This window comes from Pelobates fuscus, chromosome 7 (genome assembly GCF_036172605.1).
Source record: "Pelobates fuscus isolate aPelFus1 chromosome 7, aPelFus1.pri, whole genome shotgun sequence".
In the NCBI taxonomy this organism is placed as follows: Eukaryota; Metazoa; Chordata; class Amphibia; order Anura; family Pelobatidae; genus Pelobates; species Pelobates fuscus.
In genome coordinates, this window is record NC_086323.1 from 198989890 (window position 1) to 198995404 (window position 5515).

Below are 5515 nucleotides of genomic sequence, written 5' to 3' on the forward strand. Positions count from 1 at the left end.
TCACAGATCACTTTTCAAGTTCGGTTTGTCTAGATAACCCGTCGGCGTTACCGTTTTGTTTCCCTGGGCGGTAGTGGATGGTAAAGTCGAAGGGCTGCAGCGCCAAACTCCAGCGCAACAGCCTAGCATTGTCCCTAGCCACACGGTTCAGCCACACCAACGGGTTGTGATCTGTGAGTAAGGAAAAAGGTTGTCCATACAAATACGGCTGCAGCTTTTTGAGGGCCCACACCACGGCCAGGCATTCTTTTTCGATGGCGGCGTAGCTTACTTCACGGGGTAACAACTTTCGGCTCAAGTAAGCTACGGGGTGTTCTCTGCCATCTGCTCCAACTTGGCTCAGCACTGCCCCCAATCCAAACATCGAAGCGTCTGTGTGAACAAGAAATCTTTTAGTTGGATCGGGTGCAGCGAGTACAGGAGCATTAGTTAGAGCAGTCTTTAGCTGTTGGAATGCCTGATCACACTCTGGGGCCCAAGTAACCTGTCGGGGAAGGTTTTTACGTGTCAAGTCGGTCAGGGGTTTGGCTAGGGCACTATAATTGGGTACGAACTTTCGGTAGTACCCCGCTGTACCTAGAAATGCCAGTACTTGGGTCTTGGTCCTAGGGGTGGGCCACTTGACAACAGCTTCAATTTTGGCCGGTTCGGGTTTCTGGTGCCCGCTCCCCACCCGGTGACCTAAATACTGCACCTCTGCCATCCCGATATGGCACTTACTGGGTTTCAGGGTCAGCCCTGCCTCTCCTATATGGTCAATAACTGCTCCTATATGCCGGAGGTGTTCTGACCAGCTCTGGCTATATATGGCAATATCGTCCAGGTATGCGCATGCATACTCCTGGAACCCGTCCAGTAGCCGATCTACCATCCTTTAAAAGGTCGCCGGAGCGTTTTTCATCCCGAAAGGCATGACTCGAAATTGATACAGGCCAAACGGGGTGACAAACGCCGACTTGGGGATGGCGTCATCGGCTAGCGGAATTTACCAGTATCCCTTACATAAGTCTATGGTCGTATACTGTCCCCTCGGATACTGTCCCCTAGCCATTTTTTTTTTTTTTAATTCTTTATTTTATTGTGCATGAAAGAGATACAAAGAGGCAAGCAATGCCACAACAGCTATTGCCAGCTTTTAAGTCAACATGTAAAGACGTGTTTGGCATATCAGAACATTGCACTTTTTATATATTATTATGTAGTTTCATCGAGGATCAGATCAATATGTCAGTTGTAAGAGAAGGCAGACCAAATACTGTTTCAGGTTATCATACTGACTTATGTAAAAATTAAAGGATCACAAGCTTATCTAAGATCGAAACCAAATAAAACAAAAATGAGAAATACAATAGAACTAGACATGAGTTATACAGGCCAGGTAACTGCTGTTTGCAAACAACGTAAAGGCATATCTGAGACAGGAGTCCACCAAATCGAACCGGGTCTGTAAAGTCCACTGTGTTAGTGTCAGCCCTGCAAAGTGCCAACGGACAGCCTCTGTCTTCCAGCCCCCTCATCCAATGCCCAGTCTGTGGGGAGATCGTTGGTCTCTCAGCAGTAGGTATATGTCATGCAGATGTACCCCTTTGTGAAGAGTGTGAGGCTGTGCTGTTGTAGAGTGATAGCTGGTGTCCCTGCTGTCTTGTGGGGCCGCGTATTGCAGGTGCAACCTTGGTCGCTTGCTGGGGTGTGGATAGGCTGCTGTTTCTCCAGACTCACTTGCCGATGCATTGCGGGTCCCTCCCGTGTGGGAGCGCAGGCTTTTCCCGGCATTCGCAGTGGGACGCTCTGTAGTTGCGTGCTTAGGAGCAGTTTGCCTTGTCTTGTGCCGGGCGGTGATTGCTGTCAGGCGCCGCCATGTGTGTGCCCTCGCCCGCCGGAGAGAGCATCTTCTTCGACGCCATCTTTGTTTGGCGCGTGTTGGATTGCTGGGCGGGTAGTCCGGACGGGAGCGGCGTGATGGTGCCGAAGGTGGGTCTGATACCCGAGCAGTAGAAGTGCTTAGTCGGTCCTCAAGCTTTTCCCAGAAAGCAGCAAAAGTGGCGTTTAGCCGCGCCAGAATATCGGTCTCTTGTGTGGGGCCCAATGTCCCGCTTGTAGTCTCCGCCATATTGGTTTTAGCTTGAGTCTGTTGGGGCTGCTGCCTCGGCTTCTGGGGTGGATCGCCTGGGACCGGGATGACCCCCGCCGGTCCATAGGGGGGGGGGTAAGGGCCCACTTTCTCGCTTGTAGCTGTTGGAGGCGCTAGGGGAGCGGCCGTCTCCCCCGCGCCGACCATGCTGGTAGGCCTTGAGGTGTACCTCGATGGATTCCTCGAGTTGTGCCACAAAAGTGGTATCGGTGGGTAGCCCCCGGTTTCGCCCTGCCATTAGTCGCTCTTGTGAGGTATTTAGGGTATGTTGTGGGCTTGTAACCAGGGGATTTAGTCCAGAGGAGCAGGAGCAGCTCTTTTCTGCGTCCTCTCGGCTCTGCGGTCAGGCCCCGCCCCGTCCCCTAGCCATTTTATCTAGCAACTCGTCTATCCGGGGCATCGGATAGGCATCAGACACCGTTTTGTCATTTAGCCTCCGGTAGTCAACGCAGAAGCGTGTGGTGCCGTCTTTCTTGGGCACCAAAACTACCGCCGATGCCCAGGGGCTGTCTGACAGTTCGATAACCCCTAGTTGCAACATTTCGTCAATTTCTGCCTTCATATGTGCCTTGACTGCTTCAGGGACACGATATGGGGTCTGCCGCATAGGTAGCTGTCCTGGGGTTTCCACCCGGTGAGTGGCCAGCGGAGTGTACCCGGGTAAGTTGGAGAAGATAGCCCCTTTAGCTATGATCAACTCTTGTACCTGGGCACGCTCTGAAGGGCTTAGCCGCTCCCCCAGTTGAACACCCTTGGAGGGCTCCATCTGGTCTTCTGATTCTAATAGGTCAGGTAGAGGCAGATTCTCCTGATTCTCAGAGGCCGAGGCGCATATTGCCACCACGTCCTCCATCCTCTCATGGTAGGGTTTGAGCATGTTCACATGAAGCATGCGTCGCTTCCCTACCCCTGAGCAGGGGCCAATCACATAGGTAGTGTCGCATCACTGCTCTACTACCTGGTATGGGCCTTGCCAGATGGCCTGCAGCTTGTCTGTGCGGACAGGTTTTAAAATTAAAACTTTCTGCCCCACTTGAAAGCTACGGTCTCTGGCTCCCCTATCGTACCAGCGGCGCTGGCGTTGTTGGGCCGCCTGGAGGTTGGTGCGTACAGCCTGGGTCAATGCCTCCAGTCGGTCCCTGAACTCCAGCACGTAAGATACAATGGGGTTACCATCGGGGCTACTCTCCCCCTCTCAATGTTCTCTAATGAGGTTTAATGGCCCCCGCACCCTCCTCCCAAATAGCAATTCGAAGGGGGAAAAACCTGTCGACTCTTGGGGTACCTCCCTATAAGCAAAAAGTAGATGGGGTAGGTAACGCTCCCAGTCCTTATGAGTCTCGCCAAATGTACGGAGCACCTGTTTTAGTGTCCCATTACATCTCTCACATAACCCATTGGACTGGGGATGGTAGGCTGAGTTAACTATGGGTTTAATACCACATACCCTCCAAAGTTGTTGGGTAACCTCAGCAGTGAACTGGGTGCCCCTATCCGATATGATCTCTTGGGGAAACCCTACCCGGGAAAATATTTTTATTAATGCTTCAGCTACCGTCTCTGCATGTATGTTGGAGAGGGCAATGGCCTCGGGGTACCGAGTGGCGTAGTCCACTACGGTTAAAATGTACCTCTTCCCGGAGCGACTGGGCTTGGGTAGAGGCCCTACGATATCCACAGCTAGTCTGCTAAAGGGTTCCTCAATAATGGGTAATAGGCATAGTTTAGCCTTATAGCGGTCACCTCGTTTGCCTACTCGTTGGCACACGTCACAGGAGGTGCAATATTGCCTTACATCCTTAGAGATCCCAGGCCAGAAAAAGGCGTGGGTCAATCGGTAGCGGGTGCGTGTCATTCCCAGGTGACCTGACAGGGGAATGTCATGAGCTATCTGCCTATACTTAGCTAAGTAGCTCCTGCCTATACTTCTGGGGTACTACTAGCTGCTTAGTGGTCACAGTGACTGCTCCGCCTATCCCCCACTCTGCTATACGGTATAATAACCCTTTCTCCCAGATGTACCGCTCCCCCTCTAAACCAGCCTGATCAGTGTTCACTTTATCCCGGTACACCTGCAGCGTGGGGTCAGCTTTTACCTCTGCCTCAAATTGGGTGGGGGTGTCCCAGGTCATACGTGTCAAGGGGTTGTCATGGTCTCTTACCTGAGCCTTGGTGTGAGCTGGTGGGGCTGTGGTGCGTGCCTGCTGCCGGGTGGTTACTGGGTGGGCCTCCTGATGTGAGGACTGAGGTACAAAAGCAGATGTCATCTGACCCAGGTCATTTCCCAGTACCACATCCGCTGGTAGGTTTTGCATCAAGCCTACCTCTACCATGCCCTCCCCCGCACCTCAATCCAAATGAATCTTAGCAGTGGGCAAGCGATATACTGCTCCCCCTGCCACTCGTACGGCCACAGATCCACCAGTGTGTGCTGTATCGGGAACCAAATGGGGAACAATCAGGGTTAAGGTAGCTCCCGAATCCCGAAGTCCCTGGACTTCCTTCCCCTCTACGGTCACTAGCTGGCGGTGGTGTTGCCGGTTATCCGTGGCTCGGACCGACATCACCTCATGTAGCATCCCCAGGGGTTCCCCGGCTTGGGTGCTCAACACCTCCTGAACGGCTGGCTCTATTTGGTAATGGTGAGCAGCCGCCCTTGGGACCAGGTTCTGTCTGACCTGGTTCCAAGCTTGTCTGCTCCGACTTTGGGTGCACTCACGTGCCATGTGTCCCCACTGCTTGCAGGTGTGGCATTGTATATTCGCCCGTCCGTTGTATCGTGAGAGGGGGGTGTATTCCCTGGGGCTGGGCGAAAAGAAGTCGCTGTGGGGTTGGTAGGTTGTAGCGGACTGGGTTGTCCCGTGGGTCGGGTGTACGTTTTATGCAGTAGCCCATGCTGTCTCCTGGCATCAAAATGCTGATCTGCTAATCTGGCTGCTTCGGTTAGGGTGAGAGGTTTCCGATCTCTCACCCATTCTTGGGCTTCTGGGGACAAACCGTTAAAGAATTGCTCCAACAGCATCAGTTGTCGCAGTTCTTCCATGGTGGTAGCCTGGCTGGCCTGTATCCACCCCTGAGATGCTTGATCCAGCTTGTGGGCCCACTCTGCATGTGAATCTCTTTCTGGCTTGCGCAGGCCCCTAAACATGCGCCGGTATGCCTCTGGGGTAATTGCATACCTTTCCAATATTGATCTCTTTACTTTAGCGTAGTCCTTGCTGTCCTCTCTGGGTACAGCCCGATACGCTTCTGCTGCCCTACCGGCTAGCTTGCCTAATAGTACCGGCACCCATACCGTCTGTTCCAAGTCGTGCAACTCACACAGCCTCTCAAAATCCTGCAAATACCCATCGATCTCATCCTTCTCCTCACAAAACATTTTAA